Genomic DNA, 27623 nt, shown 5'->3' with positions numbered 1-27623 from the left:
GACTGCATCTAACACAAGGACAATCAGTTCCAGAAGAGGCTGTGCTGCCTCTGCATCCTTTCCAAAGTGTCAGAAAGAATTCTTGGCTAAGGTTTTCAAGAAATTTCTCAACTAAGCTGGGCTATCTCAGAGCTCAAGACAGAATTTTGAAGTCTTCCCAAAGTTCAGCAAGTAACAGAGCTAAAACAGAAAGCCCACGCTACTTTCTCCTGAGAGCATCTAGCTATGAAGACAGAGAGGAAAACTAAAACAGAACAAACCCCTTCTAAGCAATTAAACACAAAGAAACCCCATGATATAATCATCCCTAAACAGCTGAATGGCAGTTTAATAACACGACCAAAGTCTTTTGCTGTAGCAGCATGGGGTTTAGATGGTGGATGCTGCTACCTATTTCCCAATAAGGATCTCCTGTGGAAAAGCTGCCTGGGTAGGCATTCAGGCAAGGCAGTTCAAGTCCAGACACTGCACTCACCACAGCTAGCTCAGCCAAGAGAGGCAGAAGGGCCTTTTGTATGATAAATTCCAGCCAAGGTTTATTCCAATACCCCAAAGGGAAGTCAAGGACAAAAGACCAAGGCATGTGGTGTGCACAAGGTTAAGCATGGGGTCAGTGGCCCATGGTCTGAGGGCACAGGGGTGGCACAAAGGGCAAGCAAAGGGCATTGGCTTACAGGGAAGATGGGGCCAGCCACCCCAAGCAGTGAGGAAACAGGGAAAGGAGAAACTACCAGAATTTGGGACATATGGGGAAAGGAACAGGGTTGATTCATAGTGTTGCACAAGGCTCCATGGGAGAAGTATTTTCTTTCAGCCTGTGTGAGGACTCTGTGGTATATTCTTCCAAAGCAAGGCCCTGGGGATTTCCGTGAGGGGTTCAAAGGATTCCACATTTTGCAACTATTCCTGTTGAAGTCTATGTACTAAATCTTCAGCTAATATTGATGCATGAGCATAATTTATAAATTTCTCCTGAAAAGTTAGGAGAATTCCATCAGCTGTTTAAGAAACATGTTCTGAGGCTTTAATTTTACACTTTGACAGCAAAGAAAAAATTTGTACACCCACATGTATATGTGAGTATATAAATTTATGCATGCATGCATATATATATATATATATATATACTATATAAACACACATACATAAAATAATATATACACAAACATACACTGGACTTTTAATGGTCCTTTTCTCTCTGTCTGCATCTAAATATACTTCCCTTGAAGCTTGTATCCAAGCCCTTTACTGTAAGTATTCATTTTATGAAAGAAACTACAGACTTGCAGAGGTATATTAATATTGATAAGCCCCTCAAGCTGCTGTTCTTTGCAAGCAACCAGCACAAACAGGCACACACAGCACATCTCATCATTATGCTACAGATGTGCATTAGGGGAACACAAGAAAAGTCAAAAGCAGTGTTTTCTTCTCCTACCACATAAATTATCAGTGTATTCCAATATTCTGGAAATTTATGCTAACCCCAGAATGCACCAAATAATCTTCATCTGCCCTAGTTAATAATTTGCAACTCTGAACACATCAGCACCAAGAATAGCAGCATTATTATTAACTATGCAGGGAGAAAAAAATTACCATGTATTTATTTTAATTCAATCCTTTTGTTTATATTCAAATCTTGCCATTTGAGCACAAGAAAGCCACTTTCTAAACTCTGTACCTTGGCAGGTAGTAGAACTGACCTGGGCAAAGACCAGTGTCTCTCCTAATGTACATACAGGAAAAACATTGTATGTTTTTGCCCTATTCTTCCTAATAGAAAATTCCTAGAATCAGGCAGATTTCCTTTTGGAGTTACAGCTGCTCAGTGTTGACTTGCTCATCTCTTGTGTTTGGTTTGGAAACAAACTGAACTTTAGCCTGCCCGGCTTGGAAAAACCAATGGAAGCTACTGGGTTTTGTTGTGGATGGTCACACAGAGACAAGATTCCCAACAAAAGACACAGCCTTCAGTGGCTGTAAAAATGCCTGTTGTTGTTGAAGCATAGGACAAGATCCACATCTCCAAATATTTTATTGTCACAATAGTCAATATCTAGAGATGATGCTGTAGGTGGTATGGCTTGGCTCCACTCCCCTAGCTCAGTCACAGGAATTCCACAGTGGTTTAAAATTATCCAGTCTTCAAGCATGGAATTTATGGAAACAAGAATTCTAGCCCCAACAGTCTCCCCATCAGTAGAACATATGAACTATGACACAAGGTCTTTCTTAACCTGTCTTGGTCAGGTTTTGGGAACTGTGCTGATGGCTCAGGATTACGGAGCATAACAGCTCCCTGTGGAGGGCAGGGCTGCAGGCACTAAGCTTTGAAAAGGGGAAAACCAGATGCAATTGCTACATCACAAATAGTCTGGTATCAAATAGCAGCTCTCAGTCCAGGGCTACCCTCATTAAATTGGGTCACCCTACTCATGCCATCTGTGCCCACTCCATCTTGATCCTTACAGAAATTCTGTCACTGCTTTTTTTCCTTCTTAGCCCAAGCAGAAGCAGGAAGAAAAGCTCTGGAGACAATTCCCTTCAGGTGTAAGACATCAACACCCTCCATGGTTTGGCAATAATTTCACTTGTGGTATCATTCACTTTTTCTAGGAAGTTTCACTAAAAAGCTCCCAGTCACCCACATTTATGCCTATTCTCTGCTGTTATTCTGCATGTATAATCATAAAGCACATACCCCCAGTGTATGTTCCACTTCATCCTCTGCAGAACATGGTCATAAAGGTTACATAAACATGGTTATATGTGGTTAAATATGGCTATATAAATAGGTTATAATTATCCATTATAAATCAGCAGACAGTACTGCACAGTGGAAAAAACATATTAAACTATCACAGGGGATGCATACTTATTATACACTTGAGTAATTACTAAAATTTAAGCCATGAATAACATAAGGAGAAGTTGTTAAGTGAAAGCTGGAAACTGGTTTTAGAGCTCAGTGGGAAACAGAATACCGTTTGAGACAAACAAAAAAGGATCACTGTGTCTTGCAGGCAAAAAAAAAAAAAAAAAACCAAAAAAACACAAACCAAGGAAAATTGACACTGATAATAAAATCCATGTAATTGCCATAGACTGATGCAGTTAAAAGTGACACCATGACCAAACAGATAAAAAAAAAAAACTAGTAGAAGTCTTTTATTGCCTATTCCATCATCATCATCACTCAAAGCCTCATTTATTGGGAGTTAAGAACAAAGTAAGTCAAAGAAAGAAATAATCTATGAGATATTTATTAAGGTTTCTTTATAAAAGTGACAGAAGCTATAAACTAAAGCAAGCTTTAATATCTTTTTTTAAGCTATATTAATAATTGTTTCAAGCTATTTCTTTTTTTGGAATGAACAGCCTACAAAGGAAATTTCAGACATTGGCAAAATGACACTGGGAAACAGAGTCTTGTTTGTTTACCAAGACAAAATATAAATCACCTTCAATTATTATCAAAATGGAATTAGCAATAAAAAATACATAGTTGCAAAAGCATGATCATGTTAATTATTAATCCAATAAACACTAGCTGATCACTACTTTGGAAAGCTGGTGCATTGCTAAAGCTCCCTCAGATCCACTTTTAGCTGGAGCAGGTCAGGGCTCATTTGAGCAGCTGAGCTGACAGATGTGACAAGGGGCAAATATCTGGGAAGGAGGAGAGTGGGGACAAAAACTGCAGTCAGAAGTGAATTTATGAACAAGTTCTGAATGAAATGAAACAGAAAATAGAAGATTTTTTAACCATTTTTACCATTTTAAGTTAAAATTTTACCATGACAAAAAAGGACACTAGTTTTCAAAGGTGCTTATTGCTGCACTGACACCCATACACAGAGTGGTCACTATAAAGAAAACTTGGCTGTTTAGGATCTGGGCGTCAGGTAACACTGATGTGGGGAACCAGAGCTCTGCCAGGATGGGCAGTGTCTGTCTGGGAGGCAGTGGGAGTCCCTGTGCCCAAGCTCCTTGCAGCATCATTTACATCTGGATTGTGAGTGACTACCCAGACAATTCTTCTGCTCACATTTCACAATCCAGCTGGCCCTTGATCCAGAGTAGCTGGATGCAAAGAGCATTGCCCTCAAGGAGTCCTGATAATATTTAGATACAGACTAAGCCCTTAAATTTGCATTTTTTTTGGTGTGTATTAGATGATATTACCAGCAGAATCTATCCTAATTACATGATACTGCATTTTAATTAAAGATATACAAATGCAAATTTTAAATGAAATTAACAATTATATAATAATTACTATCCATCAGGAAAATGTACTATTCTATTTTGTTATCTGAAAAGTATTAAAAATGAAAAGCTATGAAGCCTTGCAGGGTAGAAATACCACAACTGCATTTTTAATTAATTCAGAGTTCTTATTCCTTAGCTCACTCAAAGAAAATCAAACACTGTTTTTATAGCTTAATAAACTATGTATTTTTCTAATTTAGAGGGTTTAATGCCAATTTATTATTCAGATCCCAAGTCCCTTTGCAACATATTAATCTTAAAGGATCTCCAGAGTACAGGACCATCATGGAAATACTTCCATGGCATCATCAACAAAGGACAGTCATCAGTGACTGAAGGCCACATGCCAAACTCTAATGTGTTCAGTTCTCTGCAATTTTATCACTAAGATAAAGTGGAATTCAGACCAGCTATATATTAGAAGGGATATTTCTTGAAAAACGAAAACAGAAAATGACTCTTTTTAAGTACAAGAAGCATGTAGTCTGTAATAACACTGTTAATAGATCCCTTTCTGAATGAGAAAGCACATAATGTGTACATTCGAGTATTTTCAAGAGGATGCAGCACACTAAATTAAATAGGAAGATGCCATGTAATCAGTAAATGAACATGTAAGACTAATTATTACAGAGGATATACATGAAGAGGATAATTAGTAATGTGAGTCCCAGCACAACTAAGACACTTGTTTATTCAAAATATTTTAAATTGTATGCTCAGTAATGAACATTTAAAATGAAACCACTTCCTTATTTACATTGTCCCTGGATTCCAGTGAGATGTGGTATGTGAAGGCAAAATATGGCCTTCAACAGACATCCTGACAGCAAGAAAATCCTCTGAGGATGAAATAGATGGCTCTCTACAGCACCTCTGGACTTTATCAATATTAGTGAACAGTTAATTAATGTTTTTCATACTTTGGCAAGAAAATACATGACAAAATACAAAAGAGAAAAAATCAGCATGCAGTTTTGAGCTTTCTAATCTTTTCTGTAATTCCCTTAAAGGACAGGAGCACACCTTTGGTGCATGTTACAGCAGGAAGAGTGGAGGAGACAATGGCCAGTCATAACACAGCTCTTGACTCTGCTGTGGTAGTTACAGCAAGAGCTTTGTGATTAGGAAGTCTTGCATAAATCCTCTTCTGTGCTTGATTTAGTGCTTCAGTAATATTTGTAATTTGTCCCTTCTGTGCTTGTCTGAGGCTGCAGCTGGACCTACAGTACATTCTCAGTTTTGCACAGTTTAGCACCAGCAAAGGACCAGAACTGGTCCTTCCTTTGCTTCCCTCTCTGCTCCCAGTCACACAAGGGAAGCCACTTGCATCAGGCTCTGTTCTGCTTTCTGATGTTTAAAGCAGCCCACACCTACTCTCTACAGAAAACTGCTTAGAGGCTTTTCAAAAATGAACTTACTGAAGATATAAGCCTAATTTACATACAATTTGTACTACACTGAATTTCTCTCCCATTCTTATCTTCCATTACCTTGGATAGCTCAGAGATGACTAAGTAGTTCTACTGACAAGTCTATTAAATGTTTTGAACTTTTGTTATAAATAGGGTTCTTTTGCACTGTGAAAAAAAGGCTGAGATGCCGTTTGTAATGCTTTTGGTCTGATGGGTAGCACTTTCCTTGAACAATCTTCACCATCTACAATCCCCAACAAACAGATAAGTCACAAGAGAAAGCTGGTATTTAAATTTAACATCTTTCCTAATAATCCACTATATATTATGGGCATAGTTTAGAAAGAAGCATGTAACTATTCATCAGGGAAATGTATTGTGCTATGGATATATATGGAAAATTCCAAATAGCAAGGATTAACCTGATGGTATGAGCAAAGTCATGACACCTCAAATATTATACTCTATATTTTACATACAGTGTGTCTTGTCAGGGAAAAGACATAACCTGTGCTTCTTTTACCATTTATACCAAGTTATCACCATTAAAGAGTACAAGCCCTCTGGATACAAATGCAAGAAAGTGGGAAGTGAAACTCAAAATCAGTGGGGTAACTCATTAGCAAGTTAGTAGTCCATGCTGTATGTTCCTTTGGCTACTACTTTCAGTAACACTATAGAGCATTACAGGCTATCACAAAGAAATACAAAGTTACTATTCAACAAAGATTGATGAACAGATTTTTAGAAAGTTAAATCATAACACCAAGTCTTGAGTAAAGTGTACTTGAGAGACCAAATAGATAAAGATTTTGTCTGTGCTGGTTATTTTAAGCAATAGCATGAAGATGTAGAGAAAGAAGCAAGTTAGACATCAAAAATACTTCAACTAAAGACAATGCTGGGAATACTTGGTCCATTTAGGAGTGCAAACAAAGCTACTTCTGAAATATTGCTCATCTCACAAGATAATGAGCAACACAGTATTATAGGACAGATGTAACGACCAAGCCTTTTCTTACCTTTTATGTACAGTCAATAGCACCACGTTTCTACTGTTCAGATTAATCAGGCATTTATAATTTCATCAAAAAATAATGCTTGCCCTTACACTTCTAAGTCTTCATAACACATATTCTGTGTTATACTCTTCTACTGAAAGTTCAGTTCCTTGTTTTGGAAATCCAACCCATGCAAATTAAAGTGAAAGCAAATTCTTCATGCTCCTTTGCAATCCACTACCCCTAGTGGGCAAACACTCATCTCCTTGGTCATACTGACTCAGTCCATACAACACCTGGCTACCAACCTGATGATCAGACTAGCAACCAGAATAGATTTGTCAGATTCATTTCAATTTGCACCAAGAATATTGTGACAGTAAATGAACAATACTTATACAGCAGCAATAACCAATGTAACAGCAATAGTTATACACAGGAGAACATGCATAAGAACAATCATACACCCAGACATCTGCAGCTACAGGATATTTAATAAACCTTCCCAAATTACTGACAGTAATGGTGGTGGCAGAAATAAAAAAGAAGGAAAAGCCTTACACCTACCTCCATACTTGCTGGGACGTAGATTCCTATGCTCCCAAAGAACTCACCACTGTTACAATATTCTGGGAAGAGGTGGCAGTCTTGTGAGCTCAGGTGATCTGGAACATTAATAAAACAGTTCAAGGTTAGATTTTATATGCCATATTTCAAACTGCTGAATTATTCTTTGCATGTAACATCCAACTTTGAAGATATTAGTATTTTAGACAGTGCCTCTTCAAATTTCCATGGTTTTGAAGTTAAAAAATGTTTTTTTCAAAAACACCACACCAATACTAAAAATGTTTGTTGGTGGTTTTTTTTAAATCTGTGTAATCTTAGAATAACCATATTCTTCTGCAATAACTGTTGGCTTAAGGAGTATTCAAACAGCTTTTTCTGCATTTTAATTACATTAAGATTTTCAAAGAAAACTTAATAGTAAAGGCTGGATGTTTTTCAGTATTAAAGGGAATCCAATTCTGTTTTAATGCATATGACTAGTATGCCGGTTTATCATTTACACAGCTATAAGATAACAAGTATTATACATACAGTGTGATGTATGTATAACAAGTATGATACATTCAGTATATATATACATTGGTTAGATATGGACAGTAATTATACCCAGGAAAGCAAAAGCTTCAACTTTCAATCAACCCAAGCCAATAAAACCTATAATCATAGATTCTAGGAAGAAGCAGCTCAGCATGTTTTATTACAAAAATAATATACCAAGCCCTTGGAACTCTATTTCCTTTTTTTAAATAAGGAAACATAACAGAGTCCTGGTGCGCTGAGTAGTGCAAACTACTGAACATTTAAAGGAAACCAGACAATATGTAAACAAGCAGATGCTCTTAGCATAGCTTGGCAAGGCTGCCTAATGTGCATGATCTAGAAAGCCACTGTTGAAATACAATTAATTTTTCCACTACAAATATGACATGAGGAAACTTCCTTACACTAGAGAATTAATGAAAACATCAGCATAATTGACATAATTTCTGCTGAAGGGAAACCTTTACTTGATTTGAACAATAGGTCACAACTTTTGTGAGGAAACCCATGTAAAGATCTGGAAAAGATTTCAAATCTGATTTACAAAATCTTTTGAACAATTATGTTAACGTCTTTCTTCACCATCTCAGCAATATTAACAATGTCATGAACTGAAAAAAGTAACTTAAGTTTTTATTTTTATTTCAAGGTGAATGAAGCCGACTTTGTGTAAACATCTGACAGTTTTACGCAAGCCCCATATCTGTGTTAACAAGACTACAAAGGAGAGAGCACCCTTAGATGCTTTACCCACTCAGTCTGCTGCCACTCCAGCGGGAGTGACCTTGGAAATCATCAGCACTCACCAGAACAGCAGAGACAGCCCCTGCTGCAAACTACACTGGAGGTATAAACAAAATGGTATAAAAAATTCTGTTTTTACAGAAGGAAAGGAATCTGGGGGTTGAGGCTCTGGGTTACCTCTGCAGTGAAAGCAGTCTGCATGTGAGTGGAGATGTGCTGCACAGAGACAAAGAAGCTTTACTTATGCTTTTACTTAATTGGTAGCAGCTGTAATTTGCAACTGTTCTTAACTGGAGGGAAGAATATGGGGAAGAGAGGTAATTTCTTATCAGAAGCCAATTCTGATCCTGTAACCAGCTTACGTAATACTGCAGCAAGTACCTGGGAAGCCCTGGAGAAAGACTGATGAATGATACCATGAGAATCCTGAAAGAACAAATACTGACACAATCCATACTGAAAGACATATTGATTGCACAGAATACAAATCAATAAATATGAGCCAGAGATTAAGGGAATAAAATGAGATACTAACAATCTAGAATAGAATTGTATGAATTAGGAGTAGCTGGAGGTTCACTGTAATTGATTCTCAAGTTGACACAATTGCTAGGGAGGTGTCTTTACTTTTCAAAGAGTAACCTGAAGGTTGTGTAAACCCTCCTTCTGTAGCACCACTGTCCATGTACTGCTACTTTTATTATTAAGAGCTCTGTGAACTGTAGTAAGATTTTTCTGTAGGCCATGTAACTTGAGACCGTAGCCCACTAAAGTTCTCTTGACATATCAATTACTCTGATTTCACTTTTAGAACTTTTATGAGACACTAATATCCAATAAGATCTCTTTCCTAGAATAAGGCAATGAATTCTTTGTCAAATACCATAATGAGGGCATTAATAAATATGATTTGCTTTAAAGAATTTTATAAAGAAGTGCATTATCCAAACAGCTAACTGACAGAGAGAAGGTAGAGAACATTAAAGGATCTAAATAGCGAAGCCAACATAAATTTGTACAGTAATAAAAAAAAACAATGGTGAAACAGTGACTTAATGTGACACAGAGATTAAAAGGAATCTTGTAATCTCAAATATATTTCTGAAAAATGCAAAACATTCTGCCATTTTCCAGAGCAGATAGAAGTTTGTATCAGTTTCTAGAGCAATGTTTGAATCATGGCATAAATTGCATGTGAAGTGCAAGATGGTTACAAGACTTACAGGAGTAAAATGCTAATATAAAATATAACTCATTTGTTTTACTAACCATGCAAGTATATGACAAATTATCATATTTACTAGGTCTCCTAGCATAAACACATAGAATACTGATTGATGTGCTCGGTTTACAGAGATTTATTAAGATAATTCTGACTGGCTGGACACAGTATATGAATTAATTTGCAGTTTATACTTTCTTCACCTTCTCATGGTTTTTTTGCTGCCCAGATTAATTTTGTTTTGTTTGTGAATCCATCTCATGCATGCTTTATACTGAACCAATACACCAGAATTGCTTTACTGAATTATGGTGCTATTTCAATAACTGCTACATTCTGTTGATGATCTCAGTTCACATTCATTCTGCCTTAATACAGGCTATATTTTACTGATAGTTAAAATAAACATGCTTTCTATAGAACACTTGAAAGGATACTTTTGGAATATAAAGCACCTCTCTTTAAAAAGACTGTTACCCTGTTCTTAATTAAATCTGTTCCATTTTATTAATTTCCAGATTAACTGTTGAAAAAAGTATTGTATTGAAAAAACGTTCCAATGACAAACTTTTGGACAACAATAAATGAAACTAGAACTCCAGCTGAGTCAAAGACATAGGGAAAGCCATTATGACATATGTATATATGGTGATGCAACATTGTAAATCCAGCTGGTCACAGAACTGATTCCTTTCACACTGTACAGCATTAGAAGGGAGTGCCTCATGCTGTCTATAAGCCCCTGAACCTTAGCCTGAACACCAGCAAAATCTGGACAAGGTATTATGCCTTATGACAACTGAATGCAAGTTCCTTTGTGCTTATACAAATTTGAAGATACAATTTTAAAAAGGAGCAGTAATCTATACTCTCAGAGCTGTCCATGTTCAGACACTCAACAGAGAAATTTCTGTCAAGTGCAGTTGGGGCAAGAGTCCCCCTTTTGTTTTTGAATTCAAATGTGGGATAGAATAATAATCTTACTTTGCTCATTAAAATCTCTGCATTATCAGGTAAAGTAATGACAGAAAATTAAAATTTAAAGTCACAATAAGGTTGACAAGAAAAAACATGGTTTTAAAAATTAGAGAAGTAGTTCTCTATTTTTAAAGACAGATGAAGAGCTATATCAAAGAGACAGCTGGCAATCCTTGAGTCCATTGTGCTTATGCTTGTGCCAACAAATAGATTCAAGGGTAGAAAATACAGCCCCGTGTGCTCAGAGCCTTCAGGATGGTGTGGTGAGATTTATTGAACAATTTAAGGACAGGACTGCCCTGGGTGATGAATTGAAAAGAACAAAAGAAGATAATGAGCTGCTTTTGCTTGTTTCAGCAAAGCCATATTGATGTGTCCAGGCAAAAATCAATGAAAGAGTGACTGGGTGTTCTTGTCAGCAATAGACAAATACCTATCTGTTAGGGTAAAATTATTTCAATTCAATAATGCATAAAACCCACTTAATTTGACATACTTCCTTTTATCCTTTATCAGTGCCAATCAAAAGGGATTTTCAGAAAAAACTACTGTCTCCCCTCCACTGCTGCCACACAACAACATAACCTATGTTTCACTTATTTAGACATATTAATTTGTTTTCTGTAAGCTTAAGGATTCACAAATAGAATTCACTGATGGAAACAGATTATTTAGTGCAAGGGAAGTATACTTCTATAAATTCATAGTTCCAGGAAATTTGAATTGTCAAGAAAAACCACCCATCTAAAAAAGTAACCATAATTGATTTCAACATTTCTCCAAAATAAATTTGAGAAAATGTATTTTAAAACATTATTAACAGCTTACAAAAGGGTACTTGACTGCATATCAAAGGGAAAGATTAGAATATTTTTAACTGTTTTCTTTACAGCAGAAGGAAAGTTAATAAAAAAGATATCTGATACCATATTTGTAGCACACAGTTATGATTAAGAACTCATAAGGGTTCTGTATCTCAAGGAAAATAGGATTGCTAACCACAGAAATGTTGATTATGTAAGAAATACCTTGCCAGAATGTGCAGACAGTTGTTTTGATTTTAATAATTCACATGGCTGCTAACTCCTGCCCCTTTTTTTCATCTGAGGGTTTCAGTCACTAGCATGAAAGAGCAACTCAGCAGTGTTGACTTCCTTCTCTTAAGAAAAGTGTGCTCTTGATGAGTAGTGCAGTAAGCTCCAGAGATAAGGGATGGGGGTCAACACTGGACATGAAGAGTTCAGCACTCAGTATGAGAAAGTGCAGTTAGAAATCCAATAGTCCATAAGAGACTAGAGATAACTGAACAAATGCCCTACTGTTTGTTCCGGATCCAGAAGAGAGATTCATTTAGGGTTAAGACTTCCACTCCTATCTAGGGGAGGTGTGCCCTACTGTGAGAAATCATTTCAGGGTTGACTAATGGACTGAATCAGGGAAATCTCCTGAAGTAACATAATACTGTTACCCTCAATCAATAAGCACTCACAGTTGTAATAGATTTTTTTTCTTTTTTAAATGAAATCTTAGTTTTTGCCTTATAGTTAACCAGGTATGTTACTAAGAAAGATGTCTCTGAAAGGGCAGCTGTATCACTACAGTGCTGATGCACACTTCAAGAGGCAGCAAAACAAACCAAAAAGGAAAAAACCAAGCCTGTGGAAGAGCAGAAGTCACTCATTGTTAAGAGCACAACTTCTATTCATTAAGGTGGGATCCTGCATTTCGTATAGATGTAATATTTCCAATTAATTCTTCCTAATGAACCATTCCTAATGATTCCTAATCAATCTGAATTTTGCTTTTGGAAAGCTGAGAAAATAGTCTGAGTACAAGAAAAACTGCTCACTTCTCAATCAAAATGTATGCACCAATTTCATAATCATTTCTTTCTCATTCAGAATTCCAGCAGACCTTCAAACTATTCTGAATGAGTCATGGCTCAGTCTGTTACACAGAGGTGCCCTGAAGCCTCTTCATGCCTTCCAGACTATGTAGGCAACTTCTGCTGCTCTTAGCAAATGCTCTGTGACTGCATTTCCACTCTTTTGAAAACCTCCAGCTCTTTGAGTGACTGGTAGCTGGTTCTTTTGCACAGCTACATAATCCAGTACAGCAGAAACTTTGCTAGTCTTGCATTTCTGTATTCCCACTGGCAAGTCTGTGGATCAGGACAAACTGCAGGGATCCCATTCATTCCTCACTTATGCATGAGTGCTAACTAGACAAACACTGGCACAATCGCATCTGGTAATGATGGAGGAAGACAGGCAGTATTTAATCCATCATTCATATTCTTCTTAAATGAGATGACACATAAAACTCATTAATTAGGCAGAAGTGTTCCAATTCATTCAGCTGCATTTTTGCTCTAAGACACGAAAGGACAAAATCACATTTTGAATGATGAATTTAAATATTCTAAATCCAGTTAGTTCATTGCACACACATGAAATATAAAACTAATCCCTAGCAGGACACTGTGCTGGATGTGTGGAACACAAGTCCCAACACTGCCAGTTTCACCACAGTGCCTATTCAGTGTTACGGAATGCTACAGACCAGCCTGCTGAAGTTCCTTTACTCCCAGTGAGGAGTGCACAGAGCAGTGGGAAAACAACAGGGGACAGCAGCACAGAACACACTAAGTCTTTCTATTTCTGTTTTATCACCCATGATCATATTATATAACAAGAGATTGTATCAACAAAAGATTTGATAGATGTAAAATGCTACTGTAATTACTGATGCTTTAAACATTTTAGATGATTGGTTCATCCTTAAATTTCAAAGCAGTGAAAGGAAAGCCAGATAAGAAGAAAGACTTTTTTCCTATCAGCTTTTAAAAAGATGAGTCAAATCTTAGATTGATTTTGAAGGTTCTTGTTTTTTCACAGCATATAAATCCTATTAAATTTTGATAGTGCGACTTTGTAGGACGGAAGGACTGTAAGCCAGCAATTTATAGCTGCATACTAGAAACCTCTGCTTCACAACAGAAGCCTATTTTGGTACAAAACTGCAAAGTAATTTATTAATGTTTTCAACACAAACTAAAATTACACATTTGAATTCTAAATCCTTTAGTACACAAATCTTTCAAAAATGGCAGTTATAGGACTCAGTTGCTTGAGGTACAGCCTATTTCTTCTGCAGAGTTTTGAGTTTGAAAAGACTTTTCCACAAAAATAAAGTAACAACATAAAAGGTATCATTATATGAGAAACTTGCTGCCCATAAATTTCTTCTCCCTCCTTCTCCTCCCCCAGCCTTAGTAAGACTCTTTAGGCAGGAAATTTTTACCTCATGATGGCAACTCACTTAAATAATTTCCCATGGAGAGCTTCATTATTTTTTACCTAAAACACTGAGTAAGGAAATGTCCTTTCTTTGCTTACTTAAGCTGCAGTACATTGGAACACCACTGCTGACTGCTCATTTTTGGGCAGGGTTTTGCATGCTATGGATCAATCTCCTGGTGCATTCCTGGCTTTTGAATATTGCTGCTGTACACCCAGCAATGGAGGGCGCATTCTCATGGAAGCAGGATGGATATGCACTGGGAGAATATATCAAAAGGAGCACCTTTGGATGAGGATGCTGAAGGCTTTGGATTTGGCTATATGAAGTGAAGTCCATTTTAATTTAGGAATAACATGACTGCTGCACATCAGAAAAACAAACACGTCAGGCCGTAACATTCCACAACATGAATTTCCTACAAATAATGAAAATTGATACAGCTTCAATCTCAAGAATGCTTGTTTAGGGATGTCACTATTATGATTTTATTCTACTTACTATTCAGGTTGCAAACCAGATAAATCCAACCAGCAAAAATCCAGTTCAGTCATATTATTTGTGAATTACACTGAGCCAGATCACCAACTCTACATTTCCCTTAAGCATTAAAGGTTTCTTAAGCTGACAAGTATGTTTCTATATATTGCTATTAGTATAGGTTTGCAAAGGCAAGTTGACATCTTGAGATTAAAATCAGAACAAGCAACTGCACTGATAGAGAACATTCCAAGCAGCATCAGCATTGAATAATGAAAAGGATGTGGAAATAAATAATCTCAAAGAGCAAGATGTCACGTGAAACAAGATGTCTAAAATACTGGGATTTTAGACATGGGAAATTTTCTCTGTCAGCTCCTTACATCATGGATGAATATTCAATTTCACATCAGATGTAAACAAAATATCATAGTAGAGTGACTCCTAAACAGTGACACCAAGATCAATATTGTGTGCTTGTCAAGTTAGCCTTCTTAGGGAAAACAACAATTAAATTAATCCCTTAAGCTCATTAGATGCACAGGGTGCCTGTATTTCTGATGAACGATACATGAAATCCTCACACAAGGCAGAAATCAATGAGAACTTGGTAGATTTACACCCATACAGATCCCATAAGGACACAGTCTGAATCTGGATGATTCTTTTAAAGATTTGCTAAGGCTATTATATAATAGTCTAAGGAGCTTCTACTATTCCAGTGATTAAAAACTCATACATTTATTAAAGAGTCACTGAACATGTCATAACCTTAAGTATGTTTAGTCTCTCACTGTATTCTATTCCTCCCCTTTTACAAATAGAAAGCTGCAGTACACAGTAACTCTGCAGTGGAGATTTGGTCCTCAGCCTAAGAAGTTTAATCTAAGTCTTGCCATATATTTTCTCCGTTAAGATACTTTGGATATTTAAAATATGCAGGAAACTCAGATTGATTTGAATGTGGGCAACCCAAAATACACAGTTTTTGCAGTCAGAATACCAGATGTATTCAGACACATTTTTGTTGCATTTGAGTCTTACATAATTAACAGTGATGAAGCGCTGAATCCCAAAGTAGGCTCTAACTACTGAAATATGATTTTATTTAATTGTATCAAAACCAGTTTAATTTATTTATCTTTATTTCTGTTCAAATACACATGCACTTGAAAGTAGCATATGTGACTACACAAATTCTGGAAGTGTTTTGATGGCAGCCATGTAAATGTTCAATGAAGTTTCTGTCCTTCCTTTTGTCAGTTCTCACCCCTGCCACCCCAAGAGAGCACCAGGTCAAATGCATTTTGGATTTGGTTGATAAAAGGAAGTTAAACATTACAGAAGAAATACCTAAAATTCTTTTGGCCCGGCTTTCTTCAGGAGACACCTCTAATAAGGGAAACAGCCTCCTGTAGTGCATCAGTACTACAAGATTACAGAACTGCGAGCTGGACAGGAAGGTGGGAGTGCCCCTGGCCATGACATTTGTCATTAGCTGCTGCAGGAGATTGTGATGTGGGCACAATTCATCAGATGCTCAGCTCTACTTCAACTGTGAAAATGGCAAACCAAATCAGTAACACCAGAACATACTGTTATAGCAAAACTACACTGCTAAATCAGGAGTGACTGATTAGTCAGATTGTACTCGGCCTGGTGAGGCATGTGTTACAGAACCATACAGAAAGCTTTTATCCAACTCTCATAACATCTCTTATTCTGAAATGCAACAAGCTACAATTAAAAAAATTGCTTGTTTATTCTTGCCACAGCAACACTGCAACCCGTCTTTGCTGAAGACAGACTGACAGTAATTATTTTACAAAACTTCCATACATGCCAACTGTCAATAACTCTCCAGAGACTCTCTTTTATTTTCAAGATTTCCAGCTATATCTGAGTCATTAATTAAAATGAGGTATTAAAGAAAACCATTGAAAGGACACTTGCCTTTAATATTGCCTGCCTGGGAACAGATGAACTTCAATATTTCCAAGTTTTATTTCATTTTTCCATATGAAAGCTCCAGATTGAGTCTTAAGCCCTAAGTATGAAAATATATAGGGTCTAACTTCTTATTTATTTCAACCTTCCAAAGGATGAATGACAGAAGACAAGTTGTATGGGTAGTACATCAATAGCCTCTGAGTGAAACAATGTAACAATGGGCACATGTAATTAAGCAAGCTGACCATGGAGGCTACAAATGGACTGTGTGCCAGGTTGATCTGCTACCTAAGAGATGTGCCACTGGCTGTGCCAAGTGTCAGCTACCAATGCCTTTACTGCTGTAGCATTTGCTTCCACTTACATGATTGAAAATCTGTGTAAAGGAGACCCAAACTCCCCCTGCCAGCCTCTGCATGGACAGCAAGGCAGACATCCATTGCACTGCAGAAACCACAGAGCTTACAAGTTATATAACCAGCTATGAAGGTAAAGATAACAAACTGAAATCTCAGTCTTGTTCTGCAGACACACATTTTCAGCAGCTTCACTGTAGCACTCATAAACACCAAGATATCAGAGTCACACAGCAACTCAGCTGCCCAGCTACAAGAAGAACCCAGGGCTGGTGCAGTCTCTGCCCAGTGCATTGCACAGGATCATGTCCCTTACATAGGACACCAAGCTCAATATCAGCAGAAAGGCTGTAACACCAATAGCTACAGTACAGCACAAACATCACAGGTGTGCTGGAGCGAGGGATCAGGCTCTCAGTATACATGATTCTGAGATGTAAATATATTTTGTCCATATATTTTGTCCATAACTTTGCAAATTCATTTTCCTCAAAATGTTTAACCAACTTTAGTCTGTGAGCGGTAATAACCACTTTTAACAATTTCCTGAATTTAGATCTTTTATTTCTAATAGTTTAAGACTCACCAACTGCTAGGTTAACACCTGAAAATACCCAATTAATTCTCACTGAAGAAAACAGATGACAGATCCAGGAAGGGACACAGACAGTAAATTATACCACTAATAATTGACATTATTAAATTTTTGTTTCCCTGCAATTTCAATGTTAAAGTATTGAGGGATCTTGCCAGACTACATCAAAAGACAAAAAGTCATTATCTTACAGAAGAAGAGTACCTAATTCAAGATAACTGTACTGTAGCAGCCCTTTGGCAGTTTTTATTCTCTGGGAAAATTGCCTTCCTTTCAAGGTATTGTAGGACCCATCTGCTAATATTGCTCATTTGCATTTTAATTTTTCGAGGAATGCCTTTGCCAAACTAAGCACCAGAATTCCTCTTCTTACAACAGGAATGAAAGGCCTTAATGTCAGAAGACATAAATAATGCTGATGTCTTGTTTATGTAAACTATAGGGAATTTAGCAGAAGCGTTGAGCAGCACTGCACATTGAGATATGGAGGAATGACACAGGCAGAAGAACAGATTCTCAGGTATATTTTTACTGTATGGTACACTATTGAAACAGGAACATCATGGTTTACATGTGTGTAGGATAAATTCTGCCCATCAGTTTACTCTCTTGCTGAAAATGAGGACACATACTGCACTTCCCCAGAGATTAAGCTGTAAGGATTAGGACTGATTATCCTAGTGCATGTTTCCTATGTCTAACCATTTTGTTCTCTGGAACTATTCTAAACTCATACTGTATTTAGAAGCACACACAATACCCTGTTCCCTGCTGACTGGCACAGGCCCCCAAAGCCTCTTATTCTGGACTTTCCAAGACATGCTGCCATGCTTTTGTTAAACAGCAGCAGCAGCTACCCATATTTTTCTCTGCACATAACACTTGCATAAAACAGAGGATAATTTCATGTTTCCTTATTCATACTTAACATATGACTGATACTCATCTTGGCATCTTTATGATGCTGCTGTAGCAGGTTTTATACCCAGCTTTTATCAAATATTCTCATCTAACTGTAAATGCTTGCATGAGTCATGTAGCTGGCTCTAGACGTTGTCAGTGAGTCCCAGTCTCTGCCAAGTCCCTTTGTGCTGGGGCTGGACAGTGCACATTTCCAGTCGTACTCACAGTGGCTCCTGTGTGACTTGTGTAACCGCATTCTGTGGTCATTTCAGATGCTACACTGGATGTTCTCTAGCACTGAGTTCTTTTTTCAGACTCCACCAGTGTGGGTTTTTCTTGCAGCCAGCACTGCACCATGCTACTTGTTGTATATTCTGAACAACATGCTTTTAAATTAAAAACACATTAGGAATTGCTACTTGCACACAAGATGTATGTTAAGTTACAGAAGTTTGGTGTGTCTGCCTCCATCATGAGGTCTGAGTTGATATTATTATGCCTAATAAAAGTAGTTCTGAAGAAACATCTTCAAATCTTCTTCTCCTCTCCCTCCTTTTTTAAACTGCTTTCCCAGGTCACAGATTATATCTTTTCATTTCAATGTCCTACCAGAATGATTGAATTTCTCCAGCAATAAAAGTAGGAAAGCTTTTTCAAAAGTTTACATAACTCTGCAGCTTCTAATCTAGTAATAACTCCTTCAAGACAAAATAAACTCCCTTAGTGCTACAAACAAGTGCTGTTTAACCTCTTCCAAACACATGAACAAGGACAAAGCATTTATCTCTTCGATAATTGGAGTTCATCATCTGTATCTCAAGGAAATGTTTGCAAAAGATAATTTATGTGCAAGTGTTTAACCCAGATTGATTACATTGCCAAGTAGTATGCCAACTATTTGAGAAATGTAATTTACAGTCTCGCAATAGATACTTTACTAAATTTTGTATTCATCTGTCACAGCTGTGTTCAATGATTTGACCCTGATTAAAATTCAGGCAGTTTCTTTCTGTGGCAATTCTTTTTGATATCTCATTCATCTCTACAATTTCAATAAAACTGGGAATAAAATAGGAACATTCTGGCCTCTATTTACTGTATATATTACCAGCTGTCTGCAGATTCTTACAGTAACAGTACAGCACAAGGGGCTGACTTTGTTGGATCCTCCTCCTGAGTCTTTCAGGTATGAGACAAAGAAATCAGCAGTATCTCCCTCTTTCCCTTTGCAAGACCACATGGAGAGTTACAGACAAAAGAAAATCAAAAGCTTTAAGATCCCATCACATGGAAAGTAATCTTCTAGCCATACTGTGAGCCAAGACTGAGGAATGACTCAAAGTAGTCTAGAATAACTAGAAAATTGTTTCCACAACCCATGTAAGCAGTGATGTTCTGACTGAATCACAAGGAAAATGGGAATGTAAGGATGTTCTCATGTAACCAGGCTTGCTGGGGTTACCTGCATCAGCTGCCTTTGGTTTGTTTGCTCAGGAAAACAACGACCCTTCTGATCACAACCACCTAGAAAACTGAAGTAGGAAGAAGGTTGAACCAACCTTCCCTCTCACACGAGAGCTTACAGCATATGTTGAATTGCTACAAGAGTTTATTTCAGTGACCGAATGGTGTTAGGGAGAAACTCAGAGAAACAGGAGGGAAAACTTTGGCAATTGTCAGACTGCATAGAAAGGTTAAAAAAGGATTTTTTAAATCAATGATTGAGCATGGGAAAATAAATAAACAAACAAACCAACTCTGAGTAAGAAACTGAGAGGAACTGGAAACTGGCCTTGAGAGAGGGTATTATATTGACTTCTACTTCTAAAGGACAAACTTCTTAGGCACAGAGGCTTCCTAGTGTAAGAAACAAATCCATAATGGGTTTTTCAGTAAAAAGAAAAGATAGCAAAGACATCTTCCCTTCATAATGTGACAAGCTTTATGTTAAAAAAAAGGGAACTTTATACAAAAATGTGTATTTGACTAAAATTCCTCCAAATCAAGCTATTACTATGCCTCTATTTGCTGTCAGTATAACAAACGGAAAGCATGGAAAAAACATTAAAATGGTGACAAACATGAGCAACAGGGCCACAGGCCAGGAGGACTCAAATATTTTTAAAGTGCAATGTGATAAATGAATGCCAGTGTAAGAATTTCCATGTCAGTAAATGCCTTTCCAGACTCTTAGGCAAAGGATATGACAGACACCCTCACAGCGAAATTTTGTTGTTATTTAACGAGATTCTCAGTTGCTGCATTTTCCCATCACAGCAGAAATATTGGTGGAGCCCAACTAAGGTACAAATAACAGTGGTACTAAGGAAACGCATGGCATATGCTGATATTTGGATGAAATATTCAGCTAGGATTTATACTGGAGTATTGTCAGCTCAAACACTTCTATGTCATGACAAATTATTACAGAAATCGCAGAAAATGTTTAAATCAGAAGCGATGGCCTCAAAATTATTCTTTTTTCTTATAGAGTAACACTTGAATCTTTAAAAACATAACATTATTCTATTATAGTTTTACTAAGAGAAAGTTGGTTAAAAAGTAACAAAAATATTTCAGTAACTCGGGAAGGTTTTTTTTGTTTTTTTTTGTTTTTTTGGTTTTTTTCCCAGTTTTTATATTCTTTTTGAATGCAGAGAAGCAGGGATGGTGATTTTGGGTACAGCCAGCCATATGGCATCCATACCTATTCTAACTTGAGATTTGTCTTCTTTTTTTGCAAGTGCACTATACAGCACTGAATGTTATACAAACTGTATGGCAACCAACCCTAAATGTTATACAAACTGTGTGTCAACCAAAAAGTACAGCACAGCTCCCAGTCAATAATGAGCTACCAGCTGCTACTTGAAGCAAAAGGTATTCATGTGAATCTAGAGACAACTCACTGAGGAAAAGTTAGCCATCATTCCCTGGGAGCTTGGTTTGATTTTTTTAAGATGAAAAACAATAAAATGTGTCTCTTCAAATGAAATATTTTTTCAGTTAAGAGGTTTCCTTTTGGAATGCCTCTCAAAAGACATGACTAGTGACAGTAATGCAAACAAAACTCTGACCCCTGGAACAAATTAAGCGCATACAGATGGGATGTCAAGGAAAAAAGAGTTTCAGACCTATAGCATTGGCCTCTGTCTTCCTTCTTGAAAAGGAGGAAGCATTTAGGCCACTAACAGCTACCAGAAAACTCCTGTCTATAGCTCTATTTTTGGGCCAGAACAGACAAATCTAGAGAGATTAGCCTAGAAAGACATGCAGAGGAGTGAAGGAGAATTCTTGCCAAATGCAAGAACAGACTCTAAGATCAGAGCAATTCCCTCTAGATATTGGCAGGTGTATTCCCCCAAAGCTTATCTCTAATTTCCAGTGTTTTTTCCAGTTACAGCCAAGAAAGTGTCTCCACATGAATACAGGAAGGAAACAAGACTTCCCACTTCTGGAGATAACCCTTTAGCTTTCCTTCAATATGCCTCCTTGAAGAGCTGAGTGACTCAGCAATAATGAGATGGCATTTAACAGGATACATTAAGAATTATGAATTCTGTAGAATTCCTTTTACCTTTCTCACCCTAAAGAAAAATAATTCAGTATTACCTTTCAAAATTTCTCAAGTTTCCTGTATACTAGTCCAGGGCACACAACACCTGAAGATCTGGCTGCACTTTGCAGATCCAAGTCACTTTTCCATTACAGCCCAGCAATAGATATATGAAAAATAATTGCTTATCTTGGATTCAAATGCATGTGTATGAGTCAGAAACAAGATGACAACAGATTTAGGACATTGGTCCACTTACATATAGTACAAAACATCCCAGTCAAAACAGAAAAGTAGTTTTGATTTTCTACAACTGAGTTTCTCTTTCAGTAAAATAATGATATTGAAACAATCCTTACTATAAATGAAGCATAGAATCTCAGGAGTTTAACTCTCATTTGAGTAAACTGTATATACTCATCATTTATCAATATTTATTTTTCTTCCAGTTTATCACTCTGCATAATGAGCTTTTACTCCATTACTTCAGGACTCATTTTCAATAAATAAAACAGTAACAAAATACTCAAATAACTCAGTCAAAGAAATGAAAAGACAATCTGAGCAAATGAGTTTTCCTTTTCCTTTCATGTAATTACTTAGGATCAGATGCTGATATTTCACCTCCTTGAGAATAAATATGAGTTTCCTAGCAATGTCAACTACATTATAAACAACAAATTCATGCATTTTAAAGGCTTGGTAAAGACAGAGCAGCAGCCAAGAATGCAGCTGTAACACTGCCCTGACAAAATTACTATCAAAAGGAAACAGAATTGCAGTAAAGATCACTTTTCTTTTCTGAATTTGTTCCAATACTTGAATTCAGATCAATTAGCTTCCATCAGTTACTAAAGATCAGAACAAGTTACAGAAGACAACTAGAATGACAAAAAGCTAAATAACAAAATTCTCCACCTGAACAGATATTTTAAAAAAACCCCAGAGTAACAGAGTAAGCAAAAAAAGTTAGGTTGCTTTAGTCTAATAGTAACCCTAGATAAATATACCAAATTAACCTGCCCATGCACCTTCTGGACTTCTGGCTATATGCTACATCTAGGGATGTAGAATCATCTAGGGAAAGGTCAAAACTATACATAATTTCCAAATCCATTAGAGCTGAGGATTAAAACATTTCCAGCTCCTGTTGTCTTCCTTTTACTAAGGTGGTATTCCAAATCACAAACTGCTGGTTTTGGCAGCAGTTCTGGAACACAGAAGATATTTATAGTGAAGATGTATCAGCTGTAGATCTGTCATAGCACCAGAAGAAGGATTTGATCACTTGGGTATTTCAATTCTTTTGAACTTGCACAATTTCTACTTTTGAGCCCTTACAGCCTACCTCATTGGAAATAAAGTATACAAACTTTAACACAGTTTTACTCATAGGATTTGAATATACAAAATGCAGGATGCATTCTCATAAAAAAAAAAAATAGTAATAGCACCAAGTGTGCAGTAAACAGCCCTAACAACAGTTTTCAGATCAGATGTTACTGACCACTGCAGAGAAGTGGAGAGCTCCAAGGTAAGGACAGAAAGTGAACCAGCAGCAGCAATAACCAGAGGCATGACAAGCAGCGAAGACTGAGTACTGCATGCAGGAATTCTCTGTTTCTGTCTCCCCACCACCTACCCACAACACAGCTCCATTCCAGAACCTAAGTCAGTCTGCCTTGTGACTTGGTATACTCTAAAAGCATCACCATGCATCCACTGACACCCCACTGATGTAAGCTTGATTTGCCCTGATCAATAAGCTAGTAAGTTACCACGGCCCATTTTTGCCTTCTGCACTTTCCCAGTGAGAACCCAGCATTGTCACAGCCTGAAGTTCAGTGGGGTTTCAGCAATATTCATCTCAAAATCACCCAACTACCCCTTGCTGCCAAAAGCATTCATTAGGTGTCAGTTTGACACATCTTGCCATCTTCTCTTATTACTGACTGCAGGGGTTGACTGGCAAAGGAACACTGGGATAAGCTAAAAGATAAGCATCTTTACTGAAAGGCTTGACAAAGTTTAATGATCTTGATATCATAGTCAGTGCTCTCAAAATTCTTTCCTGGATAAAAGATTCATCAGCATGTAAACTGGTTTCAAAAATTATTAGACAGGAGGAAAACTGCTCCATTAAAAAGCTGCCAGAAGATTCAAATCTTGCACAATATGTATAGGAGTATTGAAAAAAAAGGACAAAAAGAAAAGGACAAAAAGAATTAGACAAAAAAAAAAAAATGAAGCCTTCATCTTCTGAATAATCTGCAGGGGAAAACTGCATCCAATTAAACTGAAAAACTGAAACACAAACCCTCTTATTTTTAAAAAAGAGATAAACTTGGAAACAGTCTGAAGAAAAAAGTGAAGTTTTGGCTGCATCCCTTAGTTATTTATAGTTCTTGCTGACATTTGCAAACTCAGTTCTGCAGTTACTTTTAAACAAAAATGTAGGCAGAGATAACTCATGGAATAATTTGTAGAAAAGGACAGCTCTGGTACCTGCCACTCCTTTTGTGCTCCTATTTCTAAACAGGTAAAAGTCAGGTAAAGAACTGCACTGCCACCTTCAAAAGCTGTTTCTGAAGGAAAGCTCTTCATCACGCCAGGAAGCTCAGCTCAGAATCTCTGCAGTGTAATCTAGTTTCCACCAGAATTTCAGCTAGGAAAATACCTTTCTCTTTCATATTCCAATTACAGCTTTTCTCTGAGCCAGCTGACTAGAACCACAGCTTGAGGGAGCTGAAATGTTTTCTCACTGGAACACAATGGAAAGATAAGCCATCTCAAAAAAAGCGTCTCCTATATACTACCTTGGCCCAGAACAAAGGCATTCTGAAATAAAAAAAACCTGAGCAGAGAATGTCATAGCAAAGAAAACAAGGACAGGCACCCACTACAAACACTTAGAAACAGCTCTCTTGTGACAATACTTGCAAATACTTCAGGGAAGCAAATTTTAAAAGACAGAACTATAATCTCAACATGTAATTCACTCTGATAAAGTCCAGATCTTAGAGGTAGACACAAAATCCCTGAGTTAGGTGGGCTAAGTAGCACTTGAATACACAGATCTCTTCATGTCTTCATGGAGCAGACTCCAGCTTTTCACTTACTCCTAATGAAAATTAAGAGTCAAGAAACTCCTCAGCTTTCAAACTTTTCTCCCTTATATTTATTCTGCCATTTGTGGGCTGGAGCAAGGCAAATAGCCCAAATAGCCTCATAAACATTTATCTTCAAAGGATAAGTGATCTACAACAGGGTCTCAAATAGCCTTATAAAACTATAAGGTCTTTTCTGAAACGATAGGATACACTTGGAACTGGAAGATTTGTAGATGAGAATAAAGCACATTTATCCCTTCCTTCTTATATCAGAGGCAGCCCTGACATACCATTTCTTTTGCTATTTATGAACTACTTATATGAACCACAGAGGAATAAATGAGATTACACCATTTGTTAATTCTGTTGACTCATCCAGAAGAGAAAGGTTATTACATTAATTTGGATTTACATCAACAAATACCAGTTTCCCCCAGCCCATTTTCATCAGTATACCAAATGATAATGACTGGTTTTAAAGCACACAAATACAATCTATTTTCAGTTTAATTTTATTATACTGAAACTAATGGCAGTAGCAGGTCTAAACTCACTCCTGTTGCAGGTTTTCTATGGTTGAACTCTGATTACATTTTGGAGGAAGACAAAGATTCATCATCTTCCCTCACACATCATACTTGTGCTTATTTTCCTACCTACTCCCACTATCAAAAAAACCACCAACACCTAATTGCCCTCATTCACAAAGAAAGAGAAAATTCACTTTCACAGCAACAGTTCTATTAGGCACCCTTGGACAAACAGGACAAGCAGCAGTGAAGTCCCAGGGTTCTATCTTAAAGGAGGACAGCATTCACAGAGAGTGACTCTCCAGGGGCATGGGCTGTACTACACAAATTTGGCCCAGCTTAGTGCAGCGTGCCTGGCATGCTCAGCTTGCAAAGCTTCTGCAGCAGCACTTCAAAACAGCAGCCTATAAGTGCCAGTTTCTTACTGCCTAAGAAAAAACCCCACAATATTTGAGCTAACTGCTTTACAGTCCTAATCATCTACATTTATGGAATCAGTATAAGTCTAATAAAAAATGTATGTGCATGTGCACACACATATATGCCAAGTCCCACCCACACCAAATTCATACATATTCCTGGATAGACACCGTGCTGGAAGCAGCATTGAGGCCAACAGCTTCTTTATTGATCAGAGTCTCTGACATAATTTGACACACAGCCAAAAGGCTGAAGCATTCAAGCTAAAGAGAAGTTTGTACAAGTAGATACTTAATATGCACATCATGGGTTTAACGACCTTTCTGGACTTGTTAATTTTTAAATAATTTTTCCCCTTTTTGCATATTAGCTTTCAGTTGCAGAGATGAAGGAATTAACCATCCTTTAAAAAGAAGGGAATAGTTTTAAGAACTGTGTTTTCACTCAGATAATTTCTCTGCATGCATGCACAACATGCAGTTGTGAGGTTTCATAATGACCACTTCTCAAGATTTGTAGTGACGTTTGTTCAGTCTACAATAACAGCTGTTTTCTTTAGCTGTCATGAAAATGCCTAAAGTCAAGCCACATTGCTCTCTTCTCATGCACTATCAAATGCAATAAAAATTTACAAATCAAATTATAATCTCTGTAGCATCTCTACAGTTCATTATCAATTAAGAATTTGCACCAGTGTAAGAGAGTAGGAGTATAAAAACCCTCTCACTGATAAAGCCATATTTAAACTCAGCTGTACTGTGTTTTTAGACCAAAAAGAATATGAAGATATATTAGGAAAAAATTAAACAGAATCTTTGAACTACCCAAGGAATATTCCTTGCACTTAACATGATAAAAAGGGTCGTGGAGGGATTACACAGAACTGGACACAAAGGAGTCTGTGCAGAGACAGTTCAAGCACAGGGCAGCAGAGCAAACTAGAAGAGGAAAATGGGGGAAGTCCCTACAGGAGTCAGTAGCTAATCCTGCCCAGTGGTGTATCCCCCTTCTCGTTCCAGCCCTGTCGCGGTGCGCTTGGCGTTACGCGCTTGAAGGGGGCGCGACGCCTCCCCCAGGGCCCTGAACCTCTGATGCAGTCGCTGAAGGATCAACGTAGAAAAAGCAAGATGGGCCTTGCTTTTAAATCTGGGGAGTGTTTATTAAACCATAAAGGTTTAATAAGCACCCACAACTCAAATATAGAACAGAGGCAAGGATACAAACAAAGGCCAGTGGGTTTTAAGGGACAGGACAGGGGTGGAGTTCAGGGTTGGGAACCTATAACAAAGGGACTGGGGAGGAACACAAGGTGGGGATTACAATGTTTGAAGCAATAAGGAGCTACAGCGGAGGGGGACAGTTTAACTAAACCAATGAAGCCTCGAAGGATACAAAAATAACAAGGAAATCTCTGGGAAAAGGGGTAGGTATGATGGAGGACTAACAGCTGGAATTAAACCAATGCCTCAGGGGAGGGGGGCGTGGAAGGGTAAAAAAAAAACAACTATTGAAAACAATAATATAACAAAAACACACCACAACACAGTCCTTCTGCAGTCATAGCTGACTCTGCAACTTCATTTTAGGATCCAGATTTTATGTTAACTCCTTGCATGGTGTTCACTGACACCTTGGGATGCATCAGGAGGAGGTCTTGAGTCACCTCTGCATGTGACAG

At 37.5% G+C, this 27623-nt stretch overlaps 1 protein-coding gene across 1 annotated transcript in view; it reads left to right on the top strand.

Moving 5' to 3' along the window:
* The window catches only part of LOC110471410 (neuronal acetylcholine receptor subunit alpha-7), a 79576-nt gene extending 52456 nt beyond the window's left edge, over positions 1-27120 (top strand). Inside the window, exon 12 of the transcript XR_014957596.1 lies at positions 8451-27120. The gene's annotated coding sequence lies outside the window, so the exon portion shown is untranslated. The remainder of the gene's footprint in view (positions 1-8450) is intronic.
* The last annotated feature ends 503 nt before the right edge of the window (positions 27121-27623 follow it).

The sequence above is a fragment of the Lonchura striata genome, chromosome 10, assembly GCF_050655825.1.
Source record: "Lonchura striata isolate lonStrDom1 chromosome 10, ASM5065582v1, whole genome shotgun sequence".
NCBI lineage: Eukaryota > Metazoa > Chordata > Aves > Passeriformes > Estrildidae > Lonchura > Lonchura striata.
This window is presented reverse-complemented; position numbering and strand designations above follow the sequence as displayed.